This window comes from Triturus cristatus, chromosome 12 (genome assembly GCF_964204655.1).
Source record: "Triturus cristatus chromosome 12, aTriCri1.1, whole genome shotgun sequence".
In the NCBI taxonomy this organism is placed as follows: Eukaryota; Metazoa; Chordata; class Amphibia; order Caudata; family Salamandridae; genus Triturus; species Triturus cristatus.
In genome coordinates this window covers 419,033,889-419,052,708 of record NC_140595.1, presented here as the reverse complement: position 1 = coordinate 419,052,708, position 18,820 = coordinate 419,033,889, and the positions used below count along the sequence as shown (strand labels likewise).

The 18,820-nt window shown below is 44.2% G+C and overlaps 1 protein-coding gene across 1 annotated transcript in view; it reads right to left on the bottom strand.

Moving 5' to 3' along the window:
• Positions 1 to 18,249, bottom strand: part of LOC146776042 (fatty acyl-CoA hydrolase precursor, medium chain-like) — a 762,376-nt gene extending 744,127 nt beyond the window's left edge. The window contains exon 1 of the mRNA XM_085639201.1: positions 18,234 to 18,249. The gene's annotated coding sequence lies outside the window, so the exon portion shown is untranslated. The remainder of the gene's footprint in view (positions 1 to 18,233) is intronic.
• Positions 18,250 to 18,820: the final 571 nt, after the last annotated feature.

The following is an 18,820-nucleotide window of genomic DNA, read 5'->3' as shown; positions in this document are numbered from 1 at the left end:
CATTGGAGTCTTGTGCTTTTCTAAACCCGAAGTGTACTTGCCTGTGTAACCAATTCATGTCATGGCTTGTGTATCTAAATTGCAAACCTGCCTTGAGACTCTTAATGTGGCGCTGTATGTGGAAATGCACAGTCTATTCACTTGTTTAAGCATAAGTTTGAAGAGATATGTGGCACTGCACCCACACGCGCTGTCTGGTTCCTGGCGCACATAGCCATGGCTGCAGCGCACATAGACCCTACACTGCTGCACACAGAGGGAAACAATTAGAGGGAACATTGCTTGGGGGTAATTCCAGATCAGTTAGCTGGGAAAAAGGAGCCGTTTCCCTTCATTATCCCCATCATCTCAGGAATATCGGATGAGCTTGTTCATGTGTGGATAATCGTTACCCAGTACAAAAGGGTCTGGCATTTTCGGGATCAGTCCTACTCTAAGCGCTACTGGCTTTACTGTTGGTTCATGTTGTATACAGACCTCGGTCGTGGGATATTGTTTTTGGTCCTCATGTACACACTGAATGTTTATGTTTCCTGTAGTGGTATGGACACCTCCCGGGACAGCCTGAGGCTGCATTACACTCTGGAGACATCCTTTGTCTACTAGAGCCTTTCTGTTCTCCGCAATAACCATCACTTGTTGGTGATACGGTGTATCCCTGGGTTCTGTTGGAGTGCAGAGAAATGATTAGGTCAGTCCAATGTCCACAGGTTCTTCTTTCTGGGCACACACTTGGACAATGTGTTCATACACCCAGCAGTGGAAACACTGGGGTCCTGGGTTAATAGTGTCGCACGGGTGTGGGTGAGGGTCCAGGTGATAATGTTTTCTAAGGGGGGGGCCTGGATGGTTTTGGATGTGGTTCCCCAGCGGGTCTCCTCTGAGTGTCTTCTTGCCACTTTTTAATTTCTTGTGTCCTGTGTCTTGTGTCCTGCTATTGGTGCTAGCAATCTCTACTGCTTTCTCCAAAATGAGTTGGCACTCGAGGTGACAAATGCAAAAACAACAATTGATGGACAGAATGCAGAACAATGTCATACATTGACCCCAGTACAGAGATCTGGGCCTAAATGAATCATTTGTTGGCTCACCATGCCATTCCAGTTTGGACCCAGCCATATGCAAATCAGTCTTGACCCTGTGCCTCATGGGAACAGTCCAGCCCGAACTGCCAAGCCAGGTCCTCCCTGGACTGAAAACAAGCATCCTAGGACTGGTTTTGGGGTTTCACCCCTCTTCAGCCAGGATAGCTTGATTCCAGTGGCATGGAGAGCACGGGACCCACGTCTGAGCATACCCGTCCCACTCGGGGTGTCAAATGCAAAAACAACAATTGATGGACAGAATGCAGAACAATGTCATACATTCACCCCAGTACAGAGATCTGGGCCACTCCACTGCTTTTCACAATGCAGGCTCTATGTATGGTGACGTTAAAGGCCTCGCACACTGTGCACACATCCGGGACAGAGTACTTCTTTCAAAGAAATCGAGGATCTCTTGCCTCAGTTATTCACAGAATAGCACATCAAGAAACACCGCTGGGGACAGCCTCCCCGACTGGTAGGGTGGGGGATTTGTCAGAGGGCTCAATGTGAGCAGGACTGGGAAGTGGTCAGACTAATTCATTTAATGCAATGTTAAAGTCCTCTCCCCAAATTATGTGTGTGGATACTATGTCCATTGCTAGACCCCACAGTCTATCAAAAAAGGGTCATCATCAATGTTATGGCCAAAACAGTTAGCGATTGCTAATGGACACTGAAGCCAGTCCCCACCACATCAGAGTATAATGTCCCTGGGGATCACTAAGGGAGACGTGCTGAGTATGTGATGTACCCTTATGAATGAGCATGGCGGTGCACTTGGCATACATCGAGTAAGTTGCAGAGTTTTTATGTGATGCCCATCGGGCTGTGAAAGTGGTGTGGGTGTCTACTCCCATATGCGTTTCTTGTAACAAGGCTATATGGATGTGGTGTCTATCCAAATAAGCTAAGATGTGACACCTTCTATGTGGGTTACCGAACCCCCTAACATTCCTCGTCAGGCAGTTGTTGTCAGCAGGACAAACTCCACCAGATCAAGGCGATGCTCAAGTGGGTCCACCTCCTGATATTTCCAACTGCTGCTTGCTCTTATGGTACAGGCAGTTGAAAGAATGGAATGGAAAAAGAAAGGGGACAATGAGGAGGGATATCTTGAAGCCACAAGAGTCAACGTATAACTTGTTACAAAAACCATATAGGTACTTCACTAGTCTGCACACTTGTGGTCATTACCATCTTACCTGAAAAGAAAATGAGCTTGGCAGGAACTTGATTCAAGGTCCTTTATTGGGATGGATTTTCCCCTTGACTCTTAGTCGCTGATAATTCACAGGAAATTTCTTTATTCTCGTTTTCCTGTTTAGCAACAAAAGGCAGGTGATCTGCCAACATGTGTCAATCCTTATACATGTATGCTGATAGCGGAGCTCTCCCGTTCCGTATCACTGTTACTAGCACAGTTAAAAAGGTGTCAGTTCCCTGGTTGAAGCAGAGTTTCCTCACTCCGTAACAAATCCTTTCCTCACTACAAACAATGAACACGTTTTTAACAGAGGCCACCCACTCTCAATAATTTCCAAATGACTGAAAAGTTAAGCTGAGCCCACCCGCTCACTTGCTAAACAATTTTGAAAAATGGAGCCCACCCGCTTCCATACTGATCTGTACTTGCTTTTTGTTGTTTCTTATAACTGTGGCTCATCCCTGTCCAACCCACCACCAAGGCGAGTGCTAGATCTGTGTGGAACAAACCCCACCGCTCTGACTGTTCTGAAATGACGCTCTTTGTAGGTTTCTGTGCTGCATCCATGCTCTTCCAAAGCTGCCCCACCTCCGATGCTATGATCCTTCAAAGGCACCAACCGGTCCTGCTATTGTCACGAAAATAACAAGCGACTGAGATAAGGGTGTGGCCATATTTATTATGGAGTCCCACCTGTTGCTGTGCTTACTGTGAGTCAGCAAATGCAGTGGCCTGAATCTGCACAGACAATGAGTCAGCAAATACATTGGCATACAATTGTGTGTCCTGCAAAGCAGTACAGGTTTCTGGGCAATGTATTGTCAAATGTGCCAATGAAAGATAAAACAGGAAAAGAAAACATAATATCACATGCTCACTTAAGAACACATCCTGGGCCCGAAAATACTCTGTTGTTTAGTTTCTTCTTGTGTTTGAGTCCTAAACAACATATACCACCATACTGCAGTAAATGTATTGGACAAACCTCAACAGAACACCCTTAATCCATATAAGGAATGCTGCCTTGTCAGGGAAATGGCTGATGAGATGCCTGCAGCATTCCTACATGCTGGAAGGGATTTGACAGTCATGACAGTTGTATTTAATGCGGGCATTGGCAGTATGAGTTGCTTCGGGGTTAGCAAACATAACAAAGTGATGGACTGAGTGCTGAAAGTATTCAACAACTCACCCCCAGTCAAGGGATCTGGGTTTATTCCATTGTTCCTTTGCTCAGTATTCTACCCCAGTTTGGACCCAGCCGTATGCAAATCAGTCTTGACCCTGTTTCTCATGGAAACAATCCAACTCGAACTCCCAGGCCAGGTCCTCCCTGCACAGAAAACAAGCATCCTGGGACTGGTTTTGGGGTTTTACCCCTCATCAGCCAGGCTAGCTTGAATCCAGCGGCACAGCGAGTAAGGGACCCACGTGTGGGCATACCCTTGGCCTCTTAGGGCAAACATAGCAAACATGACAAGATGATGGACGGAGTGCTGAAACTTTTCAACATCTCACCCACAGTCAAGAGATCTGGGTTTAATCCATCATTCTTTTGCTCACTATGCCACCCCAGTTTGGACCCAGCCACATGCAAATCAGTCTTGACCCTGCTCCACATGGGAACAGTACAGCCTGAACTGCCAGGCCAGGTGGTCATCCCTGGACAGGAAACAAGCATCCTGGTTCTGGTTTTGGGGGTTTCACCCCTCATTAGCCAGGGTAGCTTGAATCTAGTGGCAAAGCAAGCAATGGACTTCTGTCTAGGTATACCCTTGGTCACTTACGGTTCACCCCAAGTTGGCAGGATATGCCCAGACATGGGTCCCTTACTCACTTTGACACTGGATTCAAGCTAGCCTGGCTGATATGGGGTGTTACCCCTAAACCAACCTGAGGATGCATGTTTCCTGTCCATATGAAGACCTGGCTTGGCAGTTCGGGCTGGACTGTTCACATGAGAAATGGGGTAAAGACTAATTTGCATATGGCTGGGTCTGAATGGGGCTGGCGAAGTGACCTAAAGAACAATGATGGATTCAACTCAGATCTAATAGTGACTGGGGATGAGTGTATGAAACGATTTAGCTCTCCACCCATCATCTACTTGTGTTTGCTTTGTTCACCCCAAGTTGACAGGTTCTGGCCAGATGTGGGTTCCTTGCTCACCTTGCCACTAGATTCAAGCTAGCCTGGATGGTGATCAGTGTTTCCGAAACCGGTCCCAGGAAAGACCTGGCTTGGCAGTTCGGACTGGACTGTTCCCATGGGGAACAGAGTCAAGACTGATTTGCATATGGCTGGGTCCGAACTCGGGTGGCGAACTGAGTTAAAGAATGATGATGGTTTCAACCCAGATCTAATAGTGACTGGGGGTGAGTATCTGAAAGGTTTCAGCGCTCCGTCCATCTTTCTCCTTGTGTTTGATTTGTTCGCCCCAAGTTGGCAGGGAATGCCAAGATGTGGGTCCTTTGCTCACTTTGCCACTGGATTCAAGCTAGTCTGACTGATGAGGGTGTGTTACCCAGAAACTGGTCCCAGGATGCTTGTTGCCAGTCCAGGGAAGACGTGGCTTGGCAGTTCAGGCTGGGCTGTTCCCATGAGGAACAGGGTCAAGACTGGTTTGCCTATGGCTGGGTCTGAACTGGGTGGCGAACTGAGATAAAGAACGTTGATGGATTCAACCCAGATCTAATAGTGACTGGGGTGAGCATCTGAAAAGTGTATGCTTTGTGTGCTCCGGGGTTAGTCATCCCAGCTAAGTCGTATAGACTCTACTGTCTCTGCAGCATAATGACAGGTATGCCCTCAAAAACGGGATCCACAAGTGTGTTTGATGTGCACTAAATAACATATATACCATGCCCAATGCCCCCCACCCACACTTGTGTACCATACCTGCCAGGGAATAGCCACCCTCCCACATAGCAAACAGAAAAAATGACATAAACATGGTGTCTTGCATTGTACTTTCTGTTGCGAGGATCCTGGAAGCAAGCAGGAACAAAGAGTGGGATATAAAGAGAGGGCAAGAGAAGTGAACAGAGTAAAAGTGGAGAAGAGAGTAATTTGAGAGAGAGGAGGGGAAGGAAATCTTCAAGCTATTTGCCGGGGATTATGCAGATCAAGTTGGTGCAGAAGAGAGAGGTGGTAGTGGAACAATTGAAGTAGGCATGGGTACACAGAAGAGCACAGTGGGACGGTAGACATATAATAAGTAGTGAATGAGGAAAGTGATTAGATATTTAATGAAGAAGATTAGATTAAAACAGCACAGCACACAGATCTAAAAAAATAATTAAAGAGCACCAGTAGAGTATAGTAGGGGTATCTTTTAGGGGTACAAACAGTAAACCTGGCAGTCCCACCTTGAGTTCACAAGGGTATCCAGGGCAACGTTGTAGACTTTTCAAATGACTGCCCATTATGGGGTCAAAGCCTGGCAGTTTGTCTCACTCAGTATGTGTGTATATTCCCCTGGTATCAACATTCTGTTTTGAGCATATGTTGCATTTTCCCTGGTCAGGCAGTGCCTTTCTCTCCGCTCTCCCAGTGTTGTGATAGGCTCCTTTCGAATGTTGGTCAATTTAACAGTTGGCCAATAGTATATCTTGGTTTTGCATCTTTAACCTGGCTCTGACAGTGACGTCCAGATTCCTATGATGAACGAAGCATCGGGGAGGAGTGGCTTGCAGTGCGTTTCATAAACTCACTGATCTGTTGTAGGCTGTTGAAGATGTGAACTTTACCCTGATGGGAGAAGTGGGTCCCTGCAGGGTATACCATAGCATACTGAATGTTGGCCTGCTGAAGTTTCTGTTTAATGGGCAGGAATTTCCTACGGGCCTCTTGCACCACTATAGTGAAGTCAGGTTATATGGACACTGCGCTGCCTTTAAAGTGGAGCATGCATTACTCTCTAGCTAGTCATAGGGCAGTGTCCTGATTGCAATAATTTAATAGGCGGGCAATGATTGGCCTTGGTGGTGCCCCAGTCAGAGGACAAGTCATAAGCGAGCGGTGGGCCCACTCCACTATGAGCATCTTGGAACATGACTCTGCCTCGAAAACTATTGCGAGCAGGCACTCCACAAAATCCTCTATTCTGCCATGTTGGCAGACTCAGGACTGCCTATAAGCTGTAGATTATGTCTGCGTCTCCAAGTCCTCATTTTCAAGAAATATCACTTTTTAAACATTATTCATATTTAGAAGTTGTTCACTCCTGTGGGAGGCACAGTTTATAATCACAGAGCTCCTGTGCTCCTCATCCATTATGTGGTCATCTTATTTATCTTGCTTTTGGGTGATGGGGTCCATCTGGGAACACATGTTATCCAATTTTGACTCAACGGAGTTGAGGCGGTGCTGCATCATGAGGAGGAGCGACTTCATAGCTGTGGCATCAGTCTCTTCTTCAGTGTGGATATCTTCAGGGTTTATCTGATCTCATTCACTGTCCTGTGTTCGAGTAGATCTGCAGGAATCAATTTGGAGCTTGGTCTGCCTACCATCCATTTTGCCCATGTGGTTATTTATGGTGGTGCTTCCAGGCAAGAATAAGTGATGTGGGGTCTACACAGTGGGCGCTGCCAGCTGCCTATGTGTCAATTAGGGGTCTAGTGGGTCTCTATCACTCAGGCATACACAAGGCCAGTGCTGCTCACTACTAGTGGCTCTGCCGTCCTGCCTCGCCTCCTCTTGGTAGTTAGGAGGGGCATGAGCAGACCCGAGCCTCACAAGCATGCAGCGTCACCCAGGCACGCAGGCCACTGATACGGTCTCAGGTAGGCAATGATACTCCGCAGGGGATTGAATCAGAAGGTCCCCAGGTGATGTCCTTCTCACCTCGTGGGCAGATCCCAGTGGCAACCTATTAGTTCAGCAGAAGGTGCTGGCAGCCACTTATGACAGGTGAATGGTCTGGCGAGTAACAGCAGCTGAGGAAGATGAGTGGTCTGAGGTCTGGGCAGCTGTTAGGTCTTCCCCACATGCAGGGACACTATTGCTCTGAACAGGTTCAAAAGCATGAAATGGGATCATCAGGGCCCGCGTCTGCAGCTATCAGTTGCTCCAGCTTCAGTGGTGTCATTCAAGGAGCCCCTGTGGCCTTCCCCACACTCACTACAGAGGCCCAGGCTTCGGCGGGGTGTTGACAGATGGCATGTCCAGATTCCTGGGTTCTTCCACCCGGGAGTCGCATTTGCAAATAGCGGCCAGCACGGCCAGGGCGAAAACGCAAGCAGCAGCCTGCCCATCCTCAGCCCCTGGGTGGGCCCACTCATAGGCAAGACCCCGAAGAAGGGTGGGCAAGCAGAGTGTCCAAGCGTGACCAGTAGCCAGCCCTGGTGCCAGGGAGGCAGTCTTCAGCCACCTCGTACTTCTCCCTCAGCTTACATCTCCACAGGCAGCCGGGCATGTCAGCTGACCCAGGCAGTGTCACCTCCATACAGTGTCAAACAGACTGGACCCACAGGAGGTCAGCTCGGCTCTTGCAGCCAGTCAACAAATTTCGGTTCTCTGCCTACCTCAATCCCAGGTCAGTGAGCTTGATCAGCCCCACGGAGCGCAGCAGCCATTTTTTAGTGCATCGCTTCATTTCAACTCGAAGGGCTTTGCTGCTCTGCCCAGATGACTATAAAGGAGTCTTCTGTGCTCAAATAAATCAGGCATGATCAGAGAGCTATGTGTAGCTACCTTATAGTGCAGAATTGAGACAAATTTTAGCCTTGGACGCAGGAGCCTCATCTAAGTGCAGTCATCTTGTTCACTGGCTCTCTGGTGTCCCCCGTTCCATTTATAAACATTGGAAATGCTAAGGTTCTTGCCATGTAGTGTATTAATCAATAAACTAAGAATTTCGGGTAGTTTATGAAAAACCTTCAAACTTTACAATTGAGTATAGTTTTCACTCAAATCATCAAATCCCCTGCTGGTCTCCTTCTCCCTTGCATAACAGTTTCAATGCAAAACTTGGTGACGCCGGATCTAAAAATCATTTTACTTACTTTGTAAGGTAGTTAATATATATATATATATATATATATATATACTTCTGTTTTCAGGTTTTGGTCAAAGAATGCAGCAGAGCTTTGTTTTCGTGCAGCTTTTGTCAATTTTGGAGTATTAAGCTTATAAAATTTGTGTGACTTTTATATCATTGATTTAATTGATAGTTTGTTTATAGTTTAATTTTATTGGTTAGATCCGTTGTGGTTTTAATTTTTTTTCCAGTTATGTCTTTCTATGGTAAATGCTAAATTATATTTTATTGATAGTGTTTAGTATGTAGTTTGTTATTTTTTAATTTAATTTTATTTCTAAACATATTTATTAATACTTAGATTGTTGCATACATTTTTGTTTTTTATGTAAATATTGTTTAACTCATGTTGTTATGTATTTACTTATATTTTTATTTGGGTTGATTTATATTTATATTAGTGATGTAATATATTTTGTTTATTGTTAAAATGTGTAAATATTCAATGTTTATTTTAATGTTTTGTTTACCATAATAACTAGATAATTTTTTGTTTTATTAATAATGAGGTAATTGTTTTTTTTTATATTTTTCTAGTTGATATTTTGTGATGGTATATTTTTTTTTATTTATATTTTTTTTTAAAGAGAACAATATTTTTGGTTCCGATATTTTTGGTTTCGATGTTAGTAAAAAAAGCAATACTTTTAACAGCAATACATATACATTTTTATTGAGCAGCATACACTTACAAAAAGTCATTTACAAATGCAATTCCACCTCCCAGGGTGCATTAGCTTTAGTCAATCACCAACATCGGCTTCTACACTTCATTAATTCATTTCTATTTAAGGTACCCTTGTGCAATAATACAGAATAGATGATAAAGAAACATCTATTCATACAAATGCTAAAATCTAGCTAGGCACTTACATTAAAGTACAATATGCTCATAACCTTGAAATGGAGGACATTTTCACTAAGCACACCACAGATTTGCCTTATTAAAAACTTAAAGTGTACATCATTCATCATAATCAAAAGCCCTCCAAAATGAGTGAAATCGGGTTAAGCTCCTATTCCGTAAAGCATACTGATATTTTCGAATTTTTAATCCCAGACATCTTATTGATCCATTGGTCCATTGTAGGAGATACTGTTGACTTTCAGCCTTGTAGTACAAGTGATCATGCTAAAGCAATGGTTAAAAAAATAAATGGTAAATTCTTTAGTCTGTCTCAACAAACCAAATAGGGCTGAATGTTCACTCCAATTGTTTTACTTAATCTGCAGGAAATATGATACCAGAAGTCATGGAGTATTGGACAGGTAAAGAACAAATAGGGCCCATCCCCTTGGTTATTGCTCTGGCACCTAAAGCAATGGTCCGAAATCCCAGGATTTACCTTGTGGGGAGTGCTAGGAGTATAGTATGCATGCCACCTAGACAAAAAAGATATTGTCTTAAAATTCACTTCTCATAGAGTTGCCCCATTTCTGCTAAGGACCGCCATTCCTCTAGCGTCATATTACATCCAGTACTTGCAATCTGTCCTTAACAGCTAACTTCATCAACATAAAAGGGCCCTCATTCACTACTGAATATTTATTTTTCAAAAAGCTAATTATTTGTCAAAAAACACTGTAGAAAAGGGATTGAGTACTCTCCATGGGCAGAAACTCTAATTAGAACATTATAATACACCATCATGCTAATGCATGTTGCAATTTCAGTATACAACAGACAAACAAAAGTTAAATTATGCTGGCAGTGCCCCCCTGGTTAATTGCATCAGCTGAATTTAGGATCATTGACAAAAGTGACAGTTTGTCTCACATTTCAGAAAACATATGGAGCTGGCCTTTATACCGGACTTTGAATTTTGTTTGTTGAATCAGAGAGGCCTGAGCACAGCCAGATCTTAACTAATTCAGGAAGCCTTAAAACTCCATTTGTCATAAGCTGCTGTTATTGACATCTCAATATAGACATGGCGCTTAGATCTCTGAGAAATGGAAAAAACTTTGGGGCCGATTCCGATCCGGGTCGGAAGGGCACCGAACGCGATCCGGCCGGAAAAACTACGAGCCGTACGCGTGTTTTCCGGCCGACTCGTACAGCTGTACGAGCTGTACGAGCGTGTCGGACCCCCTAACACCCGCAGCCCTACGACTCGGATACAGGGGGAGACCTATGTGTCTCCCCAACACAGGCATGTACGGGGCGGATGGCACCGATGCGTACCCATTATAGGGGGCGCACTTGTTTGAGACGTACCCATTCAGTCAATGGGAGCCCATGTACGCGTCGTACCACCGGCTCCCATTGACTTCTATGGGAGTTCGACCGAACCGAGTCCGACAGCATACGTGCGCATCGTACTCGCTCGGGCAGACTGTAGGTGTCCGGCTCGGTCGGAAAACACTCCGGATCCGACTCGGTCAGAGTGCTTTCCGACCCAGATCGGAATCGGCCCCTTTGTGTTTAATTGAGACAGCTGGAATCAGTTCTTTGATCCTATAATCGCTAAAGTTCACTAGAATAGTACATGGATATTTTATATTCGGGGTGCGATGGGCTGGAAATTACTGAGGTTGCATGATGGTCAAATCTTTGTCGAAGTCAGGTAGAATATGTGTCTTAATCAAATTTTCCAACAACTGCACTGAATTTGTAGATACCCCCTGGGTCTCATTCCCTTCTGGCACACCCACAAAGCATAGATTGGATCGTCTACCATGATTTTCAAGGCCTTTAATCTATTTTACAACTGCCAAATTTCCTTCTGAGTAACCACTAGTTCTCTATTTTGCACCATCACTTTATCCTCCAAAATTGTAATTCATTACTCGGCCTCCCGCAGTTTCCCAGGTAGCTGCGTTTAAGTATCATCAATTTTTAACAGCTATTGGTTTAACATTGCGATTTCCTTCACTTTTGTCAATTTCAGATCTCTAATTTAATTGAGAATACTCTCCAAATGATCCATGAATGACTTTGGTCTTTCCGATGGCCATTCCTGTATCTGCGTCTGCTCTTGGCTTATTTTCTGCTATACCTCTGCTAGCTCATCCCCCCCCCAGCCTCGTGTGCCTTGGTAGTTTCCTGACTCAGCAGTCCCTTGGAGGAAGGATCTAAAATCAATCTTGACCAGCTTTCTATTAGACAACATAATGGATTTGAAAATAAAGGCTCCTTTAGCAACAACACGGATAGTAAAGCTCCATCTTGTGCCTTGTTAATCTCAGATTGATTGAAAATTAGACTGGCTTCTTAGCTGTCATCCATGCCTTCTCTTGCATATACAGATATTTGTGATTTCAGAAGGAGTAAATAGTCTTTCACTCTTACTTCCTAGTTTGAGTCACCCTCATTCTGAGTCGTCTGGATCCATTGATCGACTGGCAAACTTGCCACCTCATTTGGTAAAGTCACTTGGTCTGAAGTACCCTTTACTGGCCTGAGTACATGACCCAGTCACAATCCTTTTATCTGACTCGAACCTTATTTGGGGAGGTGGCAAATTCAACAATCATAGTAGGGCGCATTAGCCCCTCTGAAGGGAATCTAACCTCAGAGTTAGCAGGAATATCAGTACTTTCTCGCTCTTTAGACAAAACAGCTCTAATTCGGCCAATCTTCTGTGCTCCAGCTTTAGTGAGGGGAATTGTTCTCAGCTTTTGCTGATGCCACCCTATCCTGAATCCCACATTTTTTCCTTTTCTGTGAGGCAGTGGCCATATTGTTGTCTTGAGAAGAGCAGTTAAACTGCAATTTCGTCAGCAGCTTTCACCGTTCACAAGCAGTCTCTCTACTTCAAGAGCCTAGACCTGTGCCTTTTGACTCACAATCCACAAGCTCATCCCAGAACTTTCAACGGCAGCCTTTTGCTCCTTAGCAGCTCCTTAGTGCTTTATGAGACAGGGCCACTTTTCCAAGTGCTTGGCATAATATTTATGGAATATCTCATATTTATCATAATCAGCCTCTGAACAATCAAGCAGCTTGTACAAACTGCTATTTCACCAAGGTAGTGGGCTTCTGCATCATTATCATTACCGCTGATCACATCCCCTGGGGGAACTGTTTACTAGAGTAGAGTAGTCAAATGGAACTGTGTTAAGGGCAGGGGAGCTGCTGCAAGGGCCAAAAGTCAAGCGGGTGGTGTACTCAGTGGTCGGTTCCTCTATATACAAGTCAGGGGTATTGGCTGTAGCTTATCCTCTCTCCATCCCGCCACTATATCACTGCCATTGGTAACTGTTGATCTCACTAGCTGGAGCCAATTGCTTCATTTTGTAAATAGCCAGTTAGGTGTGGTACCCTCGGAAACTACCCATTAGCTCACATCCAGGCATGGAAGTACTTGAGCACTGCACTCGCTCCTTCTTACTGGACCCTGAGCTCACAGCATGCCAGTTAGCTGGCTGCAAATCTAACCAAAAGCGGAGTGCAAAGTGGGAAGTTGGAGGAGCGACCTAGGGGCCTGGCATATGGGCACTGCCTGACCGACCCAGCTCTGACAAGCGCAATGTTTGTGTTCTCAATATTTGTGGTTTTATTAATTAAGTATAGGAAGGAGATATTTTTATTAACAATACTTAATTTGCAATATTTTTGTAAATCGATATTGTGTGCATCAATAGTGTGTCATTAAACCAAATTCATGTAAACTACCTCTATCTTGTCAGTTTCTTTGATATAGACCTGAACAATGCTATTTCTAACTGACGAACTGCAAAATCTAATGTCTGCAGAGAGTGAAAACATCTATTCTTTAGCTTGTTAACACGAGCCACAGAAGAGGGCAGAACATATGTGGCAATCAAGTACACATACATTTACAGCTGAGAGGACTATGTATCTACAAGCCCACATTAGCTTCTGGGCCATAAGCCAATGCCATACACTCCACTACACTGCATGCACAAACAATACCCGTACTAATATTTAGTATGGCCTTTGCCACATGTAACCTTATCTTTAAATTTGAATGTGCCACACACGTCAGTATGTGGGGTATGTTCAGGTACAGTGCAACACTAATATCAAAGTCACATAAAGTATAACTTTACAGCCAAGACCTTTCTTCATAACATTTGATTAGGTCTGGTAAAAGTAAAAAGGAAAATAAAGAGGGAAATGTAGATTACTTTGGAGTCTATATATAACAACAATAAAGTGACACCTACCTTCCTCAAGTATCAGAGGCTTTGGCACCACAGTGTGTATACATACCCAAAGTGAGAACAGATCACATAAACATGAATCAAGACACATCTCATGATAGGGTCAGATTGCTCCACTCTCCGACCCCCAGATACAGAAAGCCCAAATGCTCAGATGGGAAATGACCTGGCCTCTGTTTCAACAGGGTGAAGGGTTTCTTCCACCTCCATAGAGGAACGCAGGCAATACGTTTTATGTATTATAAGTCTCTGCAGTCTGGCAATAATCCTGCCAGGCTCCCCTCATTTTTGTACTCGGTTGGATACACCCTGGCCTTCTATATCTCTTTCTCCAGCGACGCACATTGCACCATTCCTCATCATCAATCCTCAGTAGATGGAGAGCAAGCAGACCTCCATCTGCAGGCAATGTCTCTTTTCGCACTCATGCAGCCCTGGCCTAGAAAGTTAAAGTTAACGCCAAGTGCTTCCACTCTACCAGGAGGTCTGGAAGGGCTACTTTCAGTGTAAGGGAGACAGGTCTACCCAATACCACCCTTAATATGCATGCAACTGATGACCAGAATGGTACAAAGGACGGCCAAGACCATTTCATGTGAAGGATGTTACTTAGTTCAGTGTACCAGCGTGTGAATTATAGGCCAGTGGCTATAGTTGATTTCCATAACCTTTTGGGAGTGAAATACGTTGTATGCATCTAACTGAATTGGATGAGGTGAGGGCTGGATGAAATAGCTGTTTTGCATGGAGCCTCTTTTGCCTCTCTCCACTCGTCATCATCCAAAAAGTGTGAATCTCCAACATAGGGTCTGGCATGTTGGTCACAAGAGAGCAATATAGTCTGTAAATTCTGTGGGCCCTAATAATCTTAACTGTCAACTTGGCTTTTAATGGATGAAATTCAGGGAGGGCCATAGGTTGGTTCCGTATGGGGTTGAGCATGTAGCAAAAGTCACAGTTTTTAAAACCAACTTAGATACAGAATGCATATTTAGATTTAATACAGTATCGGGTTGGTGGAAAACAAAGCACACAAAACAAACACTATACTAAAAAATAACTGTTGTATAGTGAGTATACAATAAGTTAGTGCTCTCACTATGAGAATGGAGGTTAGTGGGCACAATCAGATCACATTGAAGGTCATAGAACAGGGCCCCAGGTTAAGCACGCTATACCTTGCTTATGAGTTCTAGTGTTGACAAGTTCCAATATTTTTTAACCTCACAACAACCCTAGAAGGATCAACCTGAAAATAGGAAAGGCACAAGTTAGTGCACTAAAGATAAATTGTTGATGTTGGAAAATGGACACTGTTTACACTAATGGAGGGTTGTAAAATCTTACAGCTAAAACAGGATACTTTCAGATAAATTGATTAAAAGGTCTTGCAATTATTTAAATGACTTAAAGGGTTTTCCAATATCAGGGAGGATATGTGACCTAATGGCTAAAGCAGATGGGTGTGGAACACAGGGAATTAGGTTCCAATCCTTGCATCAAATCAACATCCTGAGCCAATTTCCTAATCTCTCCATGTCTAAAAATATGTAAGTTGTCTGGTTTCTGTTGTGAGGTGCTCCAATGACTGAAAGCCAGGTTTGTCGATAATAAGCTCAGAAAAGGTGTTCCGGAACATTAAATCAGTACATTGGAAGCACATGTAGAACAGCAACAATAGTTTAATGGGTACCTGAAGCAGTGTCTTAGAGAAAGTATTCATGGATGTAGTGTGGAGCTGTGCTGATATCTAGGAAGACAACAGGCAGCTGCCCAAGTGCACATAGGGATCTGAATTGATCCTAAGGGTCTTGGGACACAGCAAGCTGTTGATCTAAGTGGGTGATGGTGGGCTGCACACAGCAATTTAAAGAGAGCAAATGGGGAGAGGATGTGGCATAATGGCTAGGGCGGTCGACCTTAAATCTGGGGAACTGGGTTCTTATCTCGGCAACGACGCTCAACATCCTGTTATTCTGGGCTATCACTTAATCTCCCTGTGCCTAAGAGAAAAAAACATGAATGTGTCCTTGTGCAATGCAACTGGTGCTCGTGTAAAGCGCTCTGATACCCAATAACTTTGGGTCAAGTTTGCGCTATATAAATTCTAAATAAAAAAAATGAAGAAATTGTTTCAAAACAATAAAAGATTGTGCAAACAGGATTGGGCTCACCCAGCTGAGTCACCAATATCTCTTATACACTCCTGTGGTCAATGTCTGTTGGTGATGTGGGGTTCATGAGACTCAGTAGATGTTTTCCATCATCAGGGTGTCCCAAAGGTAAATATACAGCAACCCACTTGGGTGACTTGGTGGAGAGGATTGAGTTGACGCAGGTCATTTTAATGCTATATGTATTTGCAGCTTTCGTTGGGGCTGGCTCAGGGCCTCCACACTGGGAAATGGCAGAAATAGCAGCAGAACAAGCACACAGATCTTCAATAGGGCCTTGGCTTAATCGCAGCCAAGGGGTAAGTCAGCACTAGACAGATCAACACTCTGGACCCTTTTAGGCAGCTCCTGTGCAGGGTCTTCAGATGATCTATTCAAGTATTGCTCTGGTGGAAAGCTATTGGAATCCCCTCCAAACTACTGTAATGCAGAAAGAGCAGGAAACACAGGGGAGAATGGGATTTTCGTTTGTCGGCATCACTTGACCTCCAGCTTGCAAACATCATTCTTATTTTTCGGCAAATATTGGTAAACACTCACTGGTGATGCAAACTCACTGGTAACCCTAACTTAGGCAAATTGGTAATGAAAAACGATATGAAGGGGCAAAGGAGCCCCCATCGCCTGAGTATGTGGATTAAAATTTACATGGAAACACCGGAGGTAGCCCCTCTGGATGCATCTGCTACTCCAGGTATTAATCTTCAGCTGCCACCAGCAAGGGTTTGGCCACCAGGGGGCTCATGTAGTCTACACCATTAGGATTCAATCAATCAATAAAAATACTTTATTCATGGTGGGAAGGTTAAATTGTGTCTTCTTTGTAGGGGCTTATCAAAGGGGTGATCTTTGACACAGCTGTCTACATTTTAGGGTCCCTAAGGACAAGGGGTTCTTCAAATGGTAGCCAAATGCCAAATTCACAGGAGAAACCAAGAGTACAAAAGTAAATAATGGTGAGGCTACCTGCTGAGCAAAACCAAAGGAAATGATGGACGGAGTGTTGAACATTGCAAGCACTCACCCCCAGTCAACTGATCTGGGTTTAATCCATCACCGTTCTTTAGCCCACTCTGCCACCCCAGTTCAGACATGGCCATATGCAAATCAGTCTGACCCTGTGCCTCATGGGAACAGTCCAGCCCGAACTGCCAAGCCATGTCTTCCCTGGACTGGAAACAAGCTTCCTAGGACCGGTTTCTGGCATTTCAGTCGTCTTCAGCCAGGCTTGCTTGAATCCAGTGGCAAAGTGAGCAAGGGACTCACGTCGGAGCATGCCCTGCCAACTTATGGCGAACAAAGCAAAACCAAAGGAAATGATGGACGGAGTGTTGAACATTGCAAGCACTCACCCCCAGTCAACTGATCTGGGATTAATCCATCACCGTTCTTTAGCCCACTCTGCCACCCCAGTTCAGACATGGCCATATGCAAATCAGTCTGACCCTGTGCCTCATGGGAACAGTCCAGCCCGAACTGCCAAGCCATGTCTTCCCTGGACCGGAAACAAGCTTCCTAGGACCGGTTTTTGGCATTTCAGCTGTATTCAGCCAGGCTTGCTTGAATCCAGTGGCAAAGTGAGCAAGGGACTCACGTCTGAGCATACCCTGCCAACTTATGGCGAACAAAGCAAAACCAAAGGAAATGATGGACGGAGTTTTGAACATTGCAAGCACTCACCCCCAGTCAACTGATCTGGGTTTAATCCATCACCGTTCTTTAGCCCACTCTGCCACCCCAGTTCAGACATGGCCATATGCAAATCAGTCTGACCCTGTGCCTCATGGGAACAGTCCAGCCCGAACTGCCAAGCCATGTCTTCCCTGGACCGGAAACAAGCTTCCTAGGACCGGTTTCTGGCATTTCAGCCGTCTTCAGCCAGGCTTGCTTGAATCCAGTGGCAAAGTGAGCAAGGGACTCACGTCGGAGCATACACTGCCAACTTATGGCGAACAAAGCAAAACCAAAGGAAATGATGGACGGAGTGTTGAACACTTTTTGGAGAGTTATGTCCTTAGAATATACGTTTCCCAATCTTGGATTAAACGGCGAAAGGTAGGAAATAAATGCCCACGGGTTAGGAGGACTGGAGAGAATGGACTGGAGAGAATATTATCTCCATATTTAATGTGGATGTATTCAAATGAGTTTCACTATGTAGGAAATGCTTTTCCCAGGGGATGAAACAGAGTACATATGTGTGAAAGTACATGTGCATCCTGAAAGCATGGGTCAATGAAGAATGAAACAGGTGCCAGTAGAAGAACCACAAAGTAAGATCGTAGGGTCTGACTGTGAAATTGTTGTCAATGTTTTTACCTCACTACTGCTTAACTGGTCACCACCAGAACAGGAGGATGGTAAGAGCACAAGGGAACTGTGAGATAAAATTGGAAGAAATTAAGCTTAAAGAAAGGGTTAAGGGGCAGACAAGAAAAACCTAGATAAGGGCGGAAAAGAGTACAACAGGTCAAGGTCACAATTTACTTGCTACACAGGAGTTCTGACATTTTAAACCAGATACAAAGTACTTCTAATAAGGTGTATTATAAAAGCTTGATAAGTTCATTTCACAAAAAAGAACACATACTTACAATAGTGCCAATGTAGTAAGCCCTGTTAGATGTTTGACTGGAAGGATGGAGCCCTCAATAGATGGCAGAATGTATAGCAGGTTCTGAAAGGTTGATAAAAAGTTCCAAGTAGATAAAAAAGAGTTCCTTAAGAAAGTGCAGTAAATATAAGGACACACAGATAAGATCCTCCTTATAAACATTGTGGTATCCAACTGTATGTTGCTTATTTCAAATGATCAATCATTTATTCAACATGATTTTGACAACCCTTCATTTACATCAGCAGATGCCGCGCCTTAAATGGTAGCTCAAGAGCAAGCACGAGGTCTAAAGCAAATAATATGCTGCCTGGCACAATCTCTAATTGTACTACGGGTAAATATCTGAAGAATGAGATTATGTGTTGATATGTGGTCTCTGGCAGCTAAAATAAGCAAAATGATTGCTGGTCTATCTATTGCAGAGATGAAGTTCTAAAAAAAGGAATTGAGCCCTCATTAACATCTGATATCATTGAGAATGGATTTAATAATGTCTGGCAGCTGGCAAAATGGAATAAGAGAGCATAGACCTCTCTATATGCCTTTTCTAGGAGACCTCAACTA